The 20,991-nt window shown below is 41.5% G+C and overlaps 1 protein-coding gene across 1 annotated transcript in view; it reads right to left on the bottom strand.

Annotated features, from left to right (window-relative positions):
- The window catches only part of MTERF1 (mitochondrial transcription termination factor 1), a 60,671-nt gene that overhangs the window by 25,015 nt on the left and 14,665 nt on the right, over window positions 1–20,991 (bottom strand). Inside the window, exon 4 of the transcript XR_010598252.1 lies at window positions 4,315–4,396. The gene's annotated coding sequence lies outside the window, so the exon portion shown is untranslated. The remainder of the gene's footprint in view (window positions 1–4,314; window positions 4,397–20,991) is intronic.

The raw sequence follows: 20,991 nt of genomic DNA on the forward strand, positions 1-20,991 counted from the left end.
ACCACTGGATGATTGAGATGCTGGTTATTTAGCAGGCTTCCTGCTTCTGATATACTTTTTTATTTAAATGCGGTTTGTTTTTGTGTCTTTTTGCTAGATGCTCATCAAATTCTTTTTTGGCCTGCCTAATTTGCTCCTTTCTAGTTTCCTCAGTAGGATTTGACTTCTAATTTTTAAAGGATGTGTTTTTGCCTCTAGCCACCTCTTTTTCTCTATTTAGCCATGGTGACACTTTTGGTCCTCTTACTGTTTTTCTTTTTCATTTGCAGTATATGTTTAGTTTGAGCCTCTATTATGGTGTTTTTAAATAGTTTCCATGCAGCTTGTTCACACACAATGTTCAGGCTGAATTTCTACTTCAAAAACAGACCATAAAAATGTTCTTGACTGCTCTTTTTTTATTTTAGTCTTCAAGGTGTTAATCTTCTTGTATGATTTAAGAGGAAAGTAATTGTTCATTAATGTCTCTCTTATTCATACTCCATACACAAGATAGTCTTAATGGGTAATGTATCCTGTAGTCCTTTCCTTCATGTCAATGGGAGTTTTGCTTGAATAGTCCTTGTGTAGAGACTTCAGGAGTAAGAGAAATCCTTGAATGAACCTTTTTATCACTTAGGAATATAAGTGCTAATTGAGCTTTAATAGACTCTACCAATTTTCAGCTGAATGATACTGTATTGTATCAGCATTGCAGTAGTGACTACAGTTATAGTTAAGATAGAATTTTCTCTCCAAGGCCCTGTTTTCAGTGCTTTATATCTTTCCTCAAAAACTACCTTTCACCTGAATTTCTTTGTGCTTGTTTACAATCCACATTTATTTATTTATGATGTTTGAAGAACATCCTGTCATTTTTTAGTTGTACAAGAAATAAAACAGAATGAGGATTTTCTGCTGGAAAATTGTTCAGATGCTTTTTGGCATTGGGATAACTCCAGGCTGGTCTGGCTTTAAAACTTCAGATGTGGCATCTCTGCGAGACCTCTGTAAGGAATGGGTGCTTTGCTAATTTTGGGGAGGACATTTTTTGATAGAGAAAAGTTATAGTGAAAATAGTGAACTGTGCATGAGCATTGCATTATTTTCTAAACAACCAAAGGCCCTGATCATAGAATCATAGAATATCAGAGTTGGAAGGGACCTCAAGAGGTCATCTAGTCCAACCCCCTGCTCAGAGCAGGACCAATTCCCAGCTAAATCATCCCAGCCAGGGCTTTGTCAAGCCGGGCCTTAAAAACCTCCAAGGAAGGAGACTCCACCTGCAGGTTGTCTGTGCAGTTGAATTCCTGTGCACACACAGAGCCTCACTGAAGTTAATGGGGCTCCACACTCATGCAGGGTCTGCCTGTGTGGGACAACTTGCAGGATTAGGGCCTAAATGTTCAGCAGTGCCACAGTCCTGAATTCTTTTGATACCTAAAATGCCTGTTGACTTCAATGAGATTTTTGACTGTACAAAGAATTCAGGATCGGGCCCCAAGTGACATTATCCAAATGTATGTATATCTATGGATATCAATAGTAAGGCATCAATGTTCTCATACTGACTATGATGGGGGTGTCCACCCCACACAAGACAGAGAAGGTTAAATTAGGTTAATTAATCTGATAGACTGCACCTGGGAGAGAACCAAAGCTTGAAAGGCTGATTGATGATGGAGTCCAGCTGAGAAGGAATTGGAGGGGGGCTGGAATAAACCCAGGAAGTTGGCAGCCGAGAGGACTGCATGGGAAGTAGTCCACAGTCACTCCCTGGGAGACAGGAGGTGTGTTTGGGGCTGGAGTTAAGCAGTCTGCTGTTACTTGCTGGGAGGAGGGAGTTTGGGCTGGTAAACCCAGAGAGGGGGGAGCCAGAAAAGGTAGGAAGGAGTCCAGGGAAATAGCAATAAGGCCTGGGGGAAAGCAGACCACAGTTGCTAGATATAGGATCCCCTTGACTGGAACCCAGAGTAGAGGGTGGGCCTGGGTTCTCCTACTAGCCTGCAGTGAAGGGAAGACTGGCATTTTGGATAGAGAGACTTTTCTATGCCAGAAGTGGAGGATTATAGTGACCTGGCCAGAGGGCCGAGCCACAAAGGGTAGCACCCAGAGTCACAGAATGAGAGAGAGAGAGAGAGAGAGAGAGAGAAGGGCATGCAAGCAGCAGAAGTGGGTGTTGGCCCTGGAAAGATCTAATCCCCAGAGCAGCCAGAAGGAGATGACCTAGTGGTGAATTAGACCCCATAACCCTCACCATGAGAAACAACTATGCATTTCCCTAGTCACCACTACGACCACTAAAATACAACTACTGTATAGCATGCAACACTGCAATACAGACACACATTGCACTTGTGACTGTTGTTTGTGACATACATCACTTGCATTATTCTGATAGTAATGTCTCCCTATGATGATCAGTCTCTATTCCTTAACCAAAGATTTGTGGGAGACTTCACAGGATTGGGCCCTTCATTAAGATGTCATTTTAAAATGTCATATGTTGGCTGTGTAATCCATATCCCTATAATTGTCCACAATAGCATGAGTGACTAGCAAGTAATGTGACACAGCGATGTTACTCTTGTAGTTTTGCTTAACATGAAATGAATTCTTCATGTACAGACAAAAAATTAGATGTAATGTATGCTGGGCTTGCTATAGCAATAGGGTTTTCCTTGAAATAAAAATTACTGTTGTGCTCAAAACCCTAAAATTTAAAAGGATAATAGCATTGTGGCTTTTTCTGTATAACAGTTAAGAGTGGTTCCTGTATGTTTGAGCCCTCCAATGTGATTACTGGGATAAAAAATGTGTTTAGGATGAGTTAGCTAATGGATTAAATCCATTAGCTAACTAACTCATCCTAAACACATTTTTTATCCCAGTGGGTCTATTTGCCCAATTGAAAAGTACCTCCTCCTAGATTCTTGTAAGAGTTCTCCTTCTGCTAATCCTGCCCCTAGCAGCATTTTAGCAACTAGCCTAGATGGCTGAAATCTCCGGCTGCATTTTATTAATTTGCATCCATTCTAGACTCATAAACAGACTCATAGACTCTAAGGTCAGAAGGGACCATCATGATCATCTAGTCTGATCTCCTGCACATTGCCACAGAACCTCACCCTGCCCACTCCTGTAATAGACCCCTAAACTCTGGCTGAGTTTAAAGACTTCAAATTACAGGTAATCTACCCTTTACACTGGTTTAAACCTGCAAGTGACCCATGCCCCATGCTGCAGAGAAGATTAAAACAAAAAACAAAAAAAAACAGTCTATGCCAATCTGACCTGAGGGAAAATTCCTTCCCAATCCCATATATGGCAATCAGTGGGACCCTGAGGATGTGGGCAAGACCTACGAGCTAGACACCTGGGAAAGAATTCTCTGTCATAACTCAGAGCCCTCTCCATCTAGTGTCCCATCTCAAACCATTGGGGATTTTTGCTACTGGCAGTCGCTGATGGGTCACATGCCATTGTAGACAGTCCCATCATACCATCCCCTCCATAAACTTATCAAGCTCAGTCTTGAAGCCAGTGAGGTTTTTTGCGTCACCCACCACCTCCACTCCTCTTGGAAGGCTGTTCCAGAACTCATCTAATCTCAAGCCTAAATTTGTTGATGGCCAGTTTATATCCATTTGTTCTTTGTGTCCACATCGGTGCTTAACTTAAATAACTCCTCTCCCTCCCTGGTTTTTATCCCTCTGATGTATTTATAGAGAGCAATCGTATCTTCCCTCAGCCTTCTTTTGGTTAGGCTAAACAAGCCACGCTCTGAGTCTCCTCTCACAAAGTAGCTTTTCCATAGCTCTGATCATCCTCGTGGCCCTTCTCTGCACCTCTTCTAGTTTGAATTCATCTTTCTTAAACATGGGACACCAAAACTGCACACAGTATTCTACAAGAGATTGGGGAGACCTCTACTAACACTTCCATCTCTCTATGGAAATACCTCACCTGATGCATCTTAGGACTGCATTAGCCTTTTTCATAGCTGCATCACACTGAAGGTCATTGTCATCCTGTGATCCACCAATACACCTACATATTTCTCCTCTGTCGCTACTTGCTTCCAACTGATACATCCTCAACTGATAGCAAAAATTCTAGTTGTTAGTCCCTAAGTGCATGATCTTGCACTTTGCACGATTATTCCCATTTCTATTATTCCAATTTTCAAGGTTGTTCAGATATTCCAGTGTGATATTCCAGTCCTCCTCCATATTGGCAATACCTCCCAGTTTCGTGTCATCTGTACATTTTATTAGTACAATGACTTTTTGTGCCAAGGTCATTAATAAAAATGTTAATAAAATGTTCATTCACCTGCACGTCCACCAATGTAATATACGCCATCATGTGCCAGCAATGCCCCTCTGCTATGTACATCGGCCAAACTGGACAGTCCCTATATAAAAGGATAAATGGACACAAGTCAGATATTAGGAATGGCAATATGCAATATACAAAAACCTGTAGGAGAACACTTCAATCTCCCAGGACACACAATAGCAGATTTAAAGGTACCCATCCTGCAGCAAAAAAAGCTTCAGGACCAGACTTCAAAGAGAAACTGCGGAGCTTCAGTTCATTTGCAAGTTTGACACCATCAGCTCAAGATTAAACAAAGACTGTGAATGGCTAGCCAACTACAAAAGCAGTTTCTCCTCCCTTGGTGCTCACACCTCAACTGCTAGAAGAGGGCCTCATCCTCCCGGATTGAACGTTATCTCTAGACTGATTCTTGCCTGCATATTTATACCTGCCTCCGGAAACTTCCACTACATGCATCTGACGAAGTGGGTATTCACCCACAAAAGCTTATGCTCCAATACGTCTGTTAGTCTATGAGGTGCCACAGGACTCTGTCACTAAATCCTCATGGTAAACCATAGCAAAGTCAGACTAAGAACAGTCCCCTGTTGCGCCAGTATTCTGCAAAGTTGATTTTCTGTGTAAAGTTCAGAAAAAGGTTTGCCAGAGTCAGCCTGCAAAGGGGCTAGAGTCTCCATAGGTTATTTCCTTGTTTAAATAAGCTTTAATATATTACTACCTGCTTATGCTAAAATGAGACAAAAGTGCCTAAACCTTCAGGGGGTGATTTTCAAAACTATCTGTAAAGTCGTCTTTTCAAAGAAAGATATTTATTTTTGTGATACTAATACAGAATCTACATTTTAAAAAATGTTTTAACTGGAAGGATATTTTTAAATCACTTATGTAAGCAGTTGTTCCTATAAAACATATTTTTCAGTTACCACGCTTACCTACTTCATCTTCCTTCCTACATGCATATATGTCAGATCTGGAAATGGGACAAAGTAAGAACCACATATTTCATATAAACAGTTTGATGCTTTTCTTATAGTTGGTGTTCAACTGGAACCACTAAAAAGAAGCATAATAGGGAGAAATGGTAGGTGGAAGACTCAGCATTTTAGCAGGAAGAGAGAAACAAATGACTAATGATGTAGCAGTTAGAATGTGAAAGAAGTGGACAGCAAGAGAAGGAAGGAAGAAATTGATAAACGGAAGAAAATGCAGAGATCTCTCGAAGGCATCTTCTAAGGTCGGACTTATCCAACACAGAAGTGTGCGTGTTATGTAGAATACAGATTCAGGGTCAAATTCTGACTTGATTTACCCCTCTACTGCCCCCTAGATGTCAATGGAGTTCCATGGGAGTTGGCCAGGGCATAATATGGCTTTCCGTTTTTAGAAGGAAAGGAATGAAAGAAATATACAAAAGAAGAAAATCCATCAGCAAGTTAACTAAATGGAAATACAGCATCTCAACCTATTAAAAAACCTTACTGTATTTGTATGTTAAATATACACATTGTTCAAAATTAGAGATTTCAGAGTTTGGACCAATTTCAAATCTCAGTTACACTTGAAGAATATTGATGTAGCTCCACTAAAATTACTAACATTGAAGGAAATGGAGTTACTCCGGGTATGTTCTGGTGTATCTGTGATCAGAATCTGGTCCTTAATCTTTTGTGGAAAAATAATCCTTTGAAAAGCCTTCTATGCACTTCAACAGACATTTCTGACTCAAAATTCATGGCTGTTATCACTACTAAGATTGATTCAAAAATACTACTTTAATACAAAGCAGTACCACATCCCAATTATTTATATTACACTATATTCTATTGTAATTGTATTAAAAACCTTTGTTTGTGCAAAATAAGGGCACTGACCACCATATGTCCCACCCCTGCACTGCCAAACCGGTTTGCTGCAGTGGGAAACATATGCTGCATCCCATTAAGAGGTATACCAATGAGCACATTGCCCCTGCGCACCTGGGAGTTCAAAAGCCATTTTGCCTCCCTAAGGCACAAATCTCCCCACAATGCAGGACAGTTCATTACAGGCACAACTGAGCCCTTATCAACAAAAATATCCAAAGAAAACTATTTATACTGTTGTTACGAAATGTCAATATTTGCTAAATGTTACCACACAGTGGTATCGAAGGTATCTTCTGATATTTAGGGTAGGAAACCTTTGCAGTTTCTTAGACACTAGTACGTAGTAGCAGTTGGTGAATGCTGTCTTTTCAGTAGCAATCACTGTACAGATTTCAGAGTAGCAGCCGTGTTTAGTCTGTATCCGCAAAAAGAGTACTTGTGGCAGGAGTACTTGTGGCACCTTAGAGACTAACAAATTTATTAGAGCATAAACTTTCATGGACTACAGCCCACTTCTTCGGATGCATATAGAGTGGAATAAATATTGAGGAGATATATATACACACATACAGAGAGCATAAACAGGTGGGAGTTGTCTTACCAACTCTGAGAGGCCAATTAAATAAGAGAAAAAAAACCTTTTGAAGCCACAAGTACTCCTGTTCTAATCACTGTACATGTACTTTACATCGCAACATAGATATCCCTTGTGAAACATGTTCCTCTTTAAAAAATACTGAGCAATGCAAGCCAGTTTGAATAAATTCTTAATTTCTAGTCTAATCAAAGGGCAGTCCTGGCATAATTTACACAACAACTTTTGTCCTAGTAACAGCGAGGCAAAAAGAAGATTACAGCTTTATGAAAAGATTTTGTAGTATGTACCAGATTCGCGAATTTCTCAATGATGAGGAAATCGACAAACAAAATGTTTATAGCTAAATTACATTATAGAACATTAATGCTCACTACTTGTAATATTTTTCATTTACAAACTTTACCTAATTTATCCTTAGCACACACTTGTGAGACAGCTAAGGATTATCATCCCCACTTTACAAATGGGATAAAGACAGCGATTAAGGCTTTACTTCACCCAAGGCCCCAGATTAAGGCCCAGATCATGGTCTCAACTCTATCCCACACCTCTTTCAACGCAAAGAGGCATAGGGAGTGGGGAGGGGCAGGCTGAAATGTATTGCACTCTGGTGATCCCCACCAGTGAAGTGGCCCGTTAGGGACCATTAGAAGCCAGCATAGTTTAATGCAGCCCTAAGTCTGCTCCAATAATTTTTTTGGAACAAGGATGGTAGAAAATAGCTACAGATGAGGAACTCCCCTCACCTACTGCACCGACTGCTTGCTTGGCACAAAGCAAGAATCAGTCCTCCGTCAAAGCCAGGTAAGAACTCAGGAGCTTTTGGCTCCCAGTCCTGTGCTCAACCATCTCTCCCTCATATTTCTTGTATGGAATAGCCAACTGCCATGCCCATCCATTCCATTTCTTGGGGCAGTAACTTAATTTAAAGCTATAAACTTTAATGTACATACCTATATCCATTAGGAATTTAGGTCCCATTTTGTCAAAGGGATCTTCAAATTAAGAGGCATCCTTCCATATGAGGCCCCATTTGTGTCAATGGAACTCTGTGGACGTAAGGGTCTGTGCTGGTGGATTATTTTGCAAGGTCATGACCAGTACTTAACTAGTAATAAATTGTATCCACATACGAACTCAACCCTTCCTTAAGATTCAATTTAGTCGACAGGTATGGTTTCATATATAGTTTTTGCACATTTGTGGATCGGAAGTAATGCAGAATTCAGAAAGAGCTGAAAGATGTGTACCCACTCCATCAACAACACAGGAAATAAATGCCTTGACAAAAGGAAGCAGATGTGTTCTTAATCATCCAGGATGAACTATGGGATATGTGTCCTCAAACATCCAGGATGGATTCTGTGGTATCCTAACATCTCTTGGTAAAGGCAGAAACGGAATGTTTTTCATCAGCTCAGACCTCAGTTTGGGATTTGTGTATTTTAATTCTTAGATCATCCATCTTTTTTTTTTTAAACTGAGCTGCCACAAATTTTCAAAGACTATCATATCTTTCCTGCAGGGGAAGTCACTGATGCTGAACAATCATCTGCCCTCTACAAGGCATAGTAAGCCACTTTCACAGCACATTGAAAGGAGCGCAGCCAACCTGTTGTAGTTGTCAGATTTAGGTTTTTCTAAATAAACTCTTTCAAATTTCTTACTACCTTTGTTGGTTTATGTTGAATGTATTTAACATTTTGCTTCCAATGTTTAGATCCAAACTACGACCATGAGAGAGAGGGGGGGAGATCTGGGAGGGATGGAGAAACCTCTGTGGTGCTCCAACGGTGTGGTGGAAAGAGGCGTTGTGTGCAAGATAGAATACCTCTCATAATACTGAGGGAGTGCAGTGAGCAGCCACTGAGTTCCACCTTGCAGTCCCTTCAGCAGTGTGTGAAGACAGGGCTGGGTAACTGCCATGCCCATCCATTCCATTTCTTGGGGCAGTAAGCACTGTTAGCAGGGGTAGCTGCCCTCACTTTGTGCTCCAGAGAGATTGCCTCCTTCATGAACATGTAGGTGGAGAGTAAATCAAATATCCAGCGCCAGTGTTTGCAACCCAAACACCAGAAGAAAATACATCATTCTCTAGAATCACAGAATATCAGGGTTGGAAGGGACCTCAGGAGGTCATCTAGTCCAACCCCCTGCTCAAAGCAGGACCAATCCCCAACTAAATCAAGCCTGACCTTAAAAACCTCTAAGGAAGGAGATCCACCACCTCCCTAGGTAACCCATTCTAGTGCTTCACCACCCTCCTAGTGAAAAAGTTTTTCCTAATATCCAATTTAAACCTCCCCCACTGCAATTTGAGACCATTGCTCCTTGTTCTGTCATCTGCCATCACTGAGAACAGCTGAGCTCCATCCTCTTTGGAACCCCTTTTCAGGTAGTTGAAAGCAGCTATCAAATCCCCCCTCATTCTTCTCTTCTGCAGACTAAACAAACCCAGTTCCCTCAGCCTCTCCTCATAAGTCATGTGCTCCAACCCCCTAATCATTTTTGTTGTCCTCCGCTGGACTCTTTCCAATTTTTCCACATCCTTCTTGTAGTGTGGGGCCCAAAACTGGACACAGTACTCCAGATGAGGCCTCACCAATGTCAAATAGAGGGGAATGATCACGTCCCTCAATCTGCTGGCAATGCCCCTACTTATACAGCCCAAAATGCCGTTAGCCTTCTTGGCAACAAGGGCACACTGTTGACTCATATCCAGCTTCTCGTCCACTGTAACCCCTAGGTCCTTTTCTGCAGAACTGCTTCCTAGCCATTCGGTCCCTAGTCTGTAACAGTGAATGGGATTCTTCCATCCTAGGTGCAGGACTCTAACATACATGGTGCACCCAATGGGCCATCTCCTATACCACCCGCCTTGTAGCCCTGTTGCACGATTTTGGCAGGGCAACAGAAAGGGAGAGGGAGTGGCCAGAGGATGCTGAGCTTCAGCAATCCCCAGTTACCATACACTCTCCTGGAGGCTGTTACCAACTGCTCTAAACTTCATTGGAGCCAGGACAGAACAAGTCAGAGAATACTTTCCTTCTGGCATCCACAGTCTCTTCCTCCTCCCCTCCCCTGCAGTTCTCTGAGCAGATTTTGGCACAGCAGAGAATGTAGCCCAATCTGTGTAGTATCAAGGATAGGAGCACTCATACTCTGCCTTGGAAACAAGTGGAGCACCTGGTACATTGGGTTAGAATACAGATCTCCTCAACCAATTTCTAATCTACTAAACCACAGTTCCACCTGACAAGTCACTTAACCTTTCTATGTCTCACTTTCTCCATAGGTAAAAAAGGTTGATTGTATTTCTACATATATAACTGTAGTGCTGAAGAAGCACATGAATGCTTCTACAACACTTTGAAAAATATAGGGTGCTATGTAAGTTTTTGAAAAGGAACTTAATGGTTTACCACTCATCTACATAGTCTGAAGGAACACAAAGAACAAAGCTGCTACGAACATCTTCCATAGAGGCAGTCATACTGGTTCCTTCCAGCAATTCAGTATACACAGTGTGATGAATTATGGGATACTCCCTTATCTGTCCCATGATGCCATGGCAATCCTAAACACTTCTGAACTTGTTCCTGGAGGAGTAGAATGGATGTTAGAAACACAGCAGATAGAGCTAGAAGAGACCTCCTGGATCACTGAGACCAGTCCCCTGTCATTGCAGGCAGACCTGCCATATAATTCCATGTTCTCACATGGAATAATGACACAGTTATAAAGCAAATGCTCCCTGCCAAAGACAGTGCTTTACTGAGTCCAAGTCTTGAGAAAGAGACATGTCTTGTGGTGAAGGCACTGGAATGCAACACTGGAGATCTGGGCTCAGTTGCCAGCTCAACCACAGACTCCCTGTGTGAGCTTGGGCAAGTCAATTAACCTCTGTTCCTCAGCTCTCTGTGTCCCCAGTTCATTGAGAAGTTACTGGGTTTGATGCAGGAATTGTATGGTCTGTGTTATGCAGGAGATCAGACAATGATAATAATTCTCCCTCCGGGCCTTAAAAATCTACGACGCTATACAACATTGTAGGCTAGAGTTCAGGCAGAAGCAGGGTGGTGGATCTCTTTTCCTTTACTTTTACAGCTACAGATCTGTGATTAGAATGCATTTTATTGGTTTTAAACAAAATCTTGCCAACCTACCACATTTTCAGAAGCTAATGGAGGTAGATGAGGCCTGAAATATCTACAATAAAAAAAATGAAGACCAATTTGCTGTTTAATATTTGGACAGGAAACCAGCAAGACCAATGATTTTCCAGTGGTCACTTTGATCAAGGGATCTTGAAGGGTAACTCTTTAACAAGAGCAAACCCTTCTCTTCTCTCCTTGTATCAGTTTATTTCTATTTTTTTTAATCAGAGTAACAATGTTCCCTTGTGCCCATTCCCATTTGCATCTTGTCCATAACACTCTAAGTTAATTACAGAGGCAGAGACAATGATGGGAAAACAGAATATGATGATAGTTTACACATTACTCACGATTAAATGTGATGGCCGGAGTGAAAGTGTTGCACTACATAAGGGGCATAAAACACAAACTTAAGTTATATCTTATTTACAGAATTGCCAAAAGTTACAACACAGTATGTTGATACCCAAAAAAGAATTAACAAGTTTATATGTAGGCATATCTTAAACATTATAAGCCTTTTCAGTTAGTTTCTTACCAAGTTTTGTATTATAGTCCCATTATTATGTCTTGATTTCAGTGTTGCGCACACTCCACCTAGCTACAGAAAGCAGAAAGGCCAGTTATGGAAATGTTAAAACTTCTTAAGTAGAAACTTTTTTTGAAATGTACAGGTTTAAAATAAGTAAAAACTGCTGTAATTCCAAGATAGGATTTTTTTTTTTTTTAAGATAAATTATTTTTTAAAGCATGATGTTCAGTTTTCCATCACTTGTAGTTTTATATTATGAGAGTTTTGCAAACTATTTATAAATTACACACATAAAAAAAACTATGTTAAAAGAACATTACGGTGGCAAAGTCGAGCATTGAATTGTTAGGAAATGCCAGAATTAAGATTGCCCTTTCCTCCTCCCCTGGCTATCAGCCGCAGTTTCTCTCTGCCTGCTCCAGACAGGCTCACCAGACTCTGTACTAACCTACTCCTTTTCCTCACCCATGGTCTGGCTTATGTCTCCTCTGGATTTAAATCAGGCAGTTTCCTCCTCCATGCTGCCTGAAGTGCCAGCCGGGAGGGGTAAGTGAGACCACAGGTGAGACAGGCTCTCTGCTCTCAATCCCAGTGCCTGGCCCCACCCTGCCCCTGAGCAGTTGGGAGCAGCCATTACAGAAAAATTCCTTCTCAACCCCCTTTACCATGGACTGGAGCATGCTCAGTTGCTCTGTAAGGATGGCACATGCACCATTTGGTCAGCACTGGGAGCTGTGAGGGGATGAAGGATACTCACTCTGGGGATGGCATAGGCAATCTGTGTTAGGAGCTATCAGAGGCTTGGCCATGCTCAGATGAGGATGGAATCAGGGGAGGTTTTAGCAGCTAACATCAAAGAGGTCTCTACTGAGCATGTGTGAACTGCAATTTTTCAAATCTTATAAATTTGGGAAGATTTGTACAGGGAGAGCAAAAGGCACATCCCTGACACAAAAGTCACCCACCTGGCAAATTTCAAGCCCCTGCTCCTAAGTATGGAGGCATTGGAGCTATTCAGAGAAAAGGTTGCCAAGATTTTTTAAAATGGGAAAGAACAAAATTTTTCCTGAAACCTAATCTCAGAAATGCCTGAACTGTTCTGTCTGAAATAAAAAAAAAAATAATAATAAATCAGCCTGGGGCAAACACCACGTTAAATTTCAGCCCAAATGGTTAAAGTTTGGCAAAATCATAAGCAACTTAAAACAGGGCTTTACAATGAGAAGTATTGGGCAGCCTTAATCGGTGGACCTACCCAACCCATCTATAATAAATGATTGAATGAATTTCATCTTTTGTCAGGTTTGTGTTTGTTTACCGGTTTTTTTCACAGGGATAGATTATGATTTCTTCACATACATGCATCACAGGATTAAAATGTTTGAAAATGAAACTAGTTGTAGTTCATGAAAAATGTGCTGTGACCATTTGAGATAATTATTATAATAATTATAATTATCATTATTATTCAGTATTCAAACTGTGTGACTAATCATTTTAGGCTCCCTGCTCCAACAACCTGCCTTACCCAGCCCTATGCCACCAAATTCCTTCAGGTCCTTGCAATCTCTCCACATCTACTTTTTTGGTACCCGTTTTCACTAACCCAAACCCAACCTCTGCTGAACCCCCCGTTATCCTGGATCAACCCAAATCACCTGCTCCAGTTTCTCCCCAGTCTCTGGTTGCCCACCCACAATCTTCCTTGTTGCCCTTTTCCCTGAAACCTACCTCCCACAGGACCCTTACCCCAGCTTTGTTTCCCCAAGGTTTCTTCCATGTCAACCCCCACTTCCAGCACAGCTCCCCATTTCCATCTGTGGTACCACCTACCATAACCTCCAGCATCCCCCATCCATCATGATGGACCTCTTTTACCATTAGCCCCTCAGGGCAAAGCTTATCCTTACCTTAAAGGTGGGGAGTAGTGCATTCCCTCCTTCCCTTCTACTGTTTTCTGGCAATGACTACTGGTCCAGCATCTACCTTCAGTTTTTATACAGGTTGGCACAGAAGGTCCACTCCTATCTTCCCCCAATCTCAAGGGCATCGGGCTCTTCAGACTAAAGGCCCTCAGTGACAGTCCAAGCAATAGATTGAAGATGATTTGGGTTTTAGTGTATTTTTAGTGGTGGGGGGTTGTTGGGTTTTTATTGCATTTTATATTACAGTACAGATTAAACTGCTCAATTGAAACAAAATATTCCTCTCCTGGAAAATATTCTCAAACTGCTGTGTTGGAATCTCCCTGGAGGTAACAGGCTGTTTCCTCCTTCTGTTTGTTACAAAATGGTGAGAGAAAATTCCCAGTAGGAGTAGACATGACAAAAACATTTTAGAAGAGATATAAATCCTCATGCTTTATGGCATACACCAACCACTAACTGATTGAACACTAGAAAGAAATTTCCTCTATGGGAAAAGTAATCTATAATTGCCTATTATAAGATTTCTTACATGTGGTGCTGGCCTCTGTCAAAAAAGAATACTGAACTAGGTGGACCACTGGCCTGATCTGTTATAGCAAGTCCTATGCTCCTACGTTTGATGGGAGACTAAGCTTTCATTGCACTTTTACATACCGTGACCCAGAAGTCAGGGTTTGGCCAAACGGTGCTTAGCATCCTTCTCTATGGATGGGGTGGGGAAGAGTGCATCTAAACCAAATTTGTTCATTCCCCCCTCCTAGGGCTGATGGGGAGAGCAAAAATGGTTGCTTTATCTCAGTGAGAATGTTCTCCAAGGATACATGGATTCCCCCTTAAACTGAGGTGGCCTATGTCAGAAGACTTCCTAAATAATCTGCCCTAGTGCCTTTTAAAACAAGTATAATAATTCTGAATTACCCTTCCTGATGCTTGGTCCTCTGAGATACTTACCTGAGATGGTCCACAACATGTAACAATGAATGTGTGATCAAGTTGTCATCCTAGGTATCTTTTAAAGTACTAACCCAAGATTTCAGATACTTGGTTAGAGAAGGATTTTAGTCAAGAAACTTTAACCATCTAAACTTTCAAATCACAATCTATGGAGTCATGATTAATAGTATTAGAAGTAGAATATATATATATATACACTCTTCCCTTTGTAAAAGAATAAAGGGATGGTAATCTGGAGTGCAATGGGAAACCACAAGGAAATTAAGTTGTGGGGTTTTCTAATCTTTTCTATGTATATGAAAAAGGGATCTAAATTTAAGACTGACATAGGAACTGTCATTTCATCTTATTTTCGAGAAAACAACCTAGGAGCCAGGAGGAAAACTGAGTCTAGAAACCAGGATTGCAGGGAAAGAACTTGCTGCCCCTGAGGAAAAGCAGAGCCAAACTGCAGAAACCACATCTCAAGGAACTTTCTCAAAAGTGATCTTGGGTGTAGTCTGGTGGTCTACACAAGTGAGGTAGTGCAGAGAATCAGGAAATGTGTGAAACAGATTAAGACAATAAACTAGAGACCTACAAAAGAGAGCAGAGACCAGGGAGTCAATAAGGCATGCTCTGTTATTTTTAAGAGTCCCAGGAAAGATTTATATACAAGAGTAAATACTTTAGTATAATATTTTTTTAAAATTACACACAGTTGCTATGTAAAAATTTACAATTGTGCTTACTTATGCATACTGAGCCAAATTTAGCACACTTACATATTGTGCCACTAAGGTCAGTGGAGCTGCACCAACTTGCATCTGGGCTAGATTTGTACCACTGCTCTTTGATGGGTATCAATTCTCTGTTTAAAGTAATTTGTGGTTCAGTAAAGTATTAATATTGGAAACACATAAACCAGTATTCTGATCTTTCCTGTAGTACAACCAAGCACCTACCTCCACTCCGGGTATTGAATATTATGCAAGCGCACTTTCATCAGCCTGCTACAGTTGTCTGATTAGGACATAGAGGCTCCTACCTCAATACTCCCATTTTTTCCCTCAATCTGCCAATCTCTCCTCATAACTCATGTAATCCTCTCACTTCCTCCCGCTTTGCCCAGGCCTGTTCCACCATTGATGCTGGCCTCAACACTCCATTTGTCCATTTATCTCACAAGTGTTTAAAGTGTCTTTCTCCATCCTATATGGGGATGCCCTCACTACTCTGCTCTACTAAGGTGCTACTTTCTCATTCAAATCACTCCTGAGAACTCACTTCTTCCACAATGCCTACACTAAATGAGACAATAATATTCACTATTTTTCATCTTTACCTAACTTTTTATAGACATGAAAAAGAAAGCCTACGGGGCCACCAAGATGTACAAATCCATTAAAATAAGTACATGCATTATCAAATTCTTACCCATATACCTCCTCATCCCCATTGTTTATCCTTTAATTCATGTTATGTCTACAATGTGGTTTGTAAGCTCTTTGGAATGTGGGTCATGTCTTTTGTGAAGCACTTTTGGGTGCTATAAAATATCAGCACTGTCACTCCTCCCACCTTCAGCACTGCCCTATCCATACTGACCTCAGAGCCAGAGCTAAAGATTCCTTCTTTCCCTGGGAAGCTGCCCAGATTTCACAACTTTATTACATCTGTCAGCAGTGAACTTCAAGAAGATAAAATAATAGTGAGGGAATCTTTGTATAGCTATGAGCTAACTCCAGCTCGTGGCAATTCTCCTCCTGTCCTGTGTTTCTTCCAAGTGAAACAACATTTTTCAAACAAATAATTTTCAAGGCGTATATGGCATACACCAAAATAAATGTTTCAAGGCAGTAAAGCCTCAAGCAATTTTATGTCCTTTTAAAAAGTGCCAAATTTAGTTTTACCATCCTTTTGGGCTTTGCTGTGAAATAGCACACAACAGGACCATTGTTAGGCTCTCAATTGGTCTCCTTCCATCGTCTCAAAAAGGAGCATTAATCATTAACATCTTTAAAAGATACCATACACATAGGATTTCCATTATTGGGTCTCAGTTTTGCAGCATGAGACATTTGGAATTCCCCTACCTCTCAGATTTTCAGCCTTCTGAGGCATTGGCAGTGGAACATGAGCCCTTTCCCCATGTTCCATTCCAGCTGCCAATACCTCGCTTCCATCTAGAACCTTCTTAATCATTTTCTTTATGACAATGATCAATAGAGGGGTTCTCCATGGGAGCTGGGCACTGGCATTTTCTGTTGCTGCTACAGCTCTTTCTAGGCTGTTGTCCCACCTCAGGAAGCTCTGTCATAGACTTTATTGGGGGCTCTCCCTCTTCAGTAGTTCCAATTAATGAGTTCACAAATGGTGCTGAGCTGTAGGTCTTAGGTTTCAGTTGTGGCTTCCTTCAACACTTTAGTTGTTTTCTGATTTAAGGCAGCTGCTCCCTAGTTTGTCTGCCTGTGAAAGTTGAGAATGGTTGTTCTTACAAGTATTCTGTCTGCAACTTCTTAAAAAACTGGCTTTGTCCTCACCACATTAGTCTGTCTACAAGGGTGGAGAATGGTTGCTTTGTCTAATAGTCAGGCTAGGCTTGCATTGCTGTTTTTAATGGATTTGGGGCACCTATACATGATGCATGCATGTATGCGTGCACTTTTTCAGGGAATCATCTGTGCTGAAGGCTTTCTCTACCAGTGTCTCACTACACAATACTCATGGAGCCTTTTGGCTGGTTGAGGCCTATGTCCCAGGAAGGCATCATGCTAGCAGAGGGGAGTGGGAGTCCTTTGGGTAGTGCTTCCTCAAGTCCCACAAAAGGGATGCTCTGTTGAATGCTTGAGTTGGCCTAGGCACTGAACTGCTCTGCTCAAAGACAGTACCTTGCTTATGATCCAACATCAAACTTTGCCTCGTGCAAAGTTTCCTGGAATAGTGCAAGCTCAGCACATTGGCAGCACCATATTCCTAGGTGCAGAGACAATCAAGAGTTTCTACGATCTTCAGGATCTCCACTAAACACACAGTCATCTGATGGCAGCCAGTATCTCTGCAGCACGATGCATGAAGGGGAGTGGGCATGGTTCCTGAGCTCAGTCCACTCTAATGTCAAAAGCATAATGTAACCTAGAACCCTTGCTGGAAAGAGCAACATTTATAAAAGACACCTTCTTCATCATTGAGTATAGAGTGGTCCTGTATAACTATCTTCCAAAATCTATACTACAAGTGGTCCAGAACAAACTGAGTAAACCTATAAACTGCTCAAGTATGGTTTCTATCTTGCAAGTGGTTGACAGGACCAATCTGATCAAGTTGAGATTCTAGTTGCAAATGTTCACTTAGAAGATACCTTGGCTTGCCTTTCTGCAGCGTGAAAGATCTCTACCAACTGACAGGTTTCTAGAAGGTGCAGTTCCAGAGGAACAGTGTTTGATGTGGAAGGTTTCCAGCTCCCTGATTCTAAGGCAAAGTTATGGCCATATCATATAAACAGGCTAACATACATCCTTCCTAACTGTAATTCTGCTTCTTTCATAATATCAGCATGCAGGATTCCTATGCACTCACCTTCTTTTAGAGTTTGGGATTCTGTTCTAAGACAGTATGTTGAGGTCAAGCTTTTCTGTTATTTCAGTCCTCAGGATGGCTGGCATCTTCTGACTTTGGGAAAAATTACATTTGAGATTTGTGCTGGGGGTTTGTTTTATTTATTTTATTTTTTAAGGAAAGTTCTTGCTTCCTGCATATTCAGGAACTTCCTGAGAAGGTTCTAAATTGAGAGGAAGCAGTGACAGCTGGAAGGGAGCATAAAGAAGAGCTTTCATTCTGCTCTCAAGTGTTTCAGTGGGCCAAAAAACCTAGGAGTTTGTATAATTCCTATCTGTCTTGCACAAGGAAGTTGAGGCCCAAGAGTTGGAATCCTGCAAGTATAGTATCTTCACAGAAGCAGAATTACAGGTTAACTTTCCCTTATTCCGCAAAAAGTTAATACAGTCACAATACAACAAAGCTTTTCATTAATCATTTCACATACTATTGTTTTCAAAATTTTTACAGGGTTGAGAAGGTCAAGCTCATGACTGGTGCAATAACACTGATGGTCTCACCATGAATAAATGTGACCCACAATCTTCTGCATCTCACAAATGAAGGTGCGCACTTCACAGATCCAGTAATTAGTAGCAATATATTATAACACGAATTATTTCCCAAAGGCTTCCATCCAGTGATTCTCTGATAACTTTAAACAAAAGTGGCTTTTGGCCATTGTAGTTACTGAGTGCCAGTTATTTTTCCATTTAACAACTATTACCTCTTTGCTTTGCCTTCATAAAGTTTCTATTTTAATATACACATTAATAAAAAAAGAACCAAGGTTTTATGTTTTACCCCCTTTATCACTAAAATGGAAAGAAAACACAATATTTAATGGAAGTTCTAGATCATAGATGAGCTATATGTGAACCTATCATTTTTGTAAATCTCTTTCATTGACGTATACCTACTTGTAACTAAGCCCCCTTTCAAACTGTCTTCCTTTATTGTCCTAATGATTTATTATTTTAATTCACTCTGATTGGCAAAAAGGAAATAACTGCTGTTTTACTCTACCATGTTTCATTCAAATTTTTGTTCTCAGTAAATGTGTTACAATTCTTCCATTGGCAGTCAAAGAAATTCCATACAAAAGCAGCATTTACTTTAACTTATATCTGAGCCAAGAAATACATACACAGTTTGGAGTATCTGTTTTCCAGCATTAATCTGAAGTTGTTATTAGAGCCATTAAAATTATTATTTTACACCATTTTAAAAGCATAGCCTATACTAACTTATCTTGATAAATGATACAACATGTTAACAGTAAAGAAAAACAAATGCATGACATAAAAGCTACTGAAATTGCCCAGATATTTACACCCTGCCCTGTTGATCTTTAAGAATTCCATTTTCTAAATCCCATCACTGAAAATAACACCAGCAGGAATAAAGTTACATCATCTGGTGACTTTTTGCGCATGCCCTCCTAAGGCAATATCAGATTGTACAGCAAAGAGAGATTACCTTTGATTTTAAAGACAGATCATTCTGTTTATTTCAGAGGAATGATGATGCATTTTGCTGCATATGGCTTATCACCTGTCCCTGTAAATAAGGAGCTAAGAACTAAAAATTCCCTTATGCCAAAGAGTTCTGACTTCCTGTGACAGGGTGCTGGGCTGGGATTCCTGAGCCAGCCCTTTGCCACACCAGCTCTAATTAAGGGAGTTAGATTGGAGCTTCCTAAAGAAACCTGCGCCTGATTGGCAAAGGGGAAACAGCTGCCAGCCTAATTAGCCTGGGGCTGCATAAAAGCCTCAGGGGAAGGAAGCTAAAAAGGGGAAGCCAAAGAGTAGTAACCCTTTGTTCTTGGTTGCAGAGACTGAGAAGTCCCTAAGGCTGAAACCTCCAAGCTCTATGTGGTGAGAAGGTGGTGGGAATTGCACCGTTGACTGCTGAGCCAGAAGGTCTCAGAGTGATTTTTAGAGAAGAGCAGAGCAGAGCAGAGGTAGGACCAAGGGGGCCCTGCTAGGCTCCCCAGTCTAAACTAGGGCTACCTTCCAATCATAACTGTTTTGATCCAAAAATGTCAAAACCAAAACAAGACTAAAGCATTCTATCAAACCCAGCAGCAATCCAATCCTATATTTTTTTTAATACTGAAATCCTCCTGTTGAGCTCAAAAGGATTAGGCCCAAAAGTTTTTCTGTTCCTATGATGGGGTATACAAACTCCACACTGGACCTGAAGGGATTAAAAGGCAATAGTGGGTCCTGGCAGCCCCCACACTCTAGGCTTGCAGAGCAGGCTTCAATTGGAGGAGCATTAAATAAAGGGGAACTAAGAAATCCAGGTAAACAGTTGTGGACAGACTGCAAGAGAGAAGCCAGACAGAAGATTGAGCCTGTGAGGGGACCATGGAGTGGGTAAGACCCCCAGGTAATGCATTCTCTAGCCACCACCACTTTCCCATTCTGAGAACTTGTAGGTCCAGCAGGGCCCTGCTTCTTTGGATTCTTTCTTTGCTGAGTTACTAGCTGGTTGGACTATAGGGGCCATGCCCCAAACTGAAGGGACCTATTGGTAGGAAGTAGCCTAGCAAAGCAAACTGGGACTTGCTGCAGGGAGGACCATGCCAGTGCTGCTTTTCACCAGGACTCTGGACTGGGACCCAGTAGAGAGGAAGGGCCCAGGTCTGGGGCCTGGGGCCCGGGGCCCAGGTCTGGGGCCTGAGGCCCAGGTCTGGGGCCTGAGGCCCAGAAGCAGGTGGAAAGTAAAAGATTCCCTGCTTAAGATCAGGAACAGGCACCTCTTCCACCCAGAGAGAGGAGCAAGAGGCTGAAAGTTAGGTGTACTAACCACTAGGCCACTCAGCACTCCAAGCCCCCTATCCTAGGTGGTGGAGAATGTGGGTAGCAGAGTCCTAGTCCTGAAAGTAGGACAAAAAGAGAGAGAGACCGACCGATGGGGGGGGCAAAAATGGATTTTGAGACATTGCTGGCCTGGGTCTTGGAAAACCAACAATAGCAGGCAGCCGAACAACAGCAGCGGCAAAACCAACTGCTCCAGCAGCTCGCCATCCAGCCTCCAACAGCAGTAACAG

The sequence above is a fragment of the Chrysemys picta genome, chromosome 2 (genome assembly GCF_011386835.1).
Source record: "Chrysemys picta bellii isolate R12L10 chromosome 2, ASM1138683v2, whole genome shotgun sequence".
NCBI classification, from domain to species: Eukaryota; Metazoa; Chordata; order Testudines; family Emydidae; genus Chrysemys; species Chrysemys picta.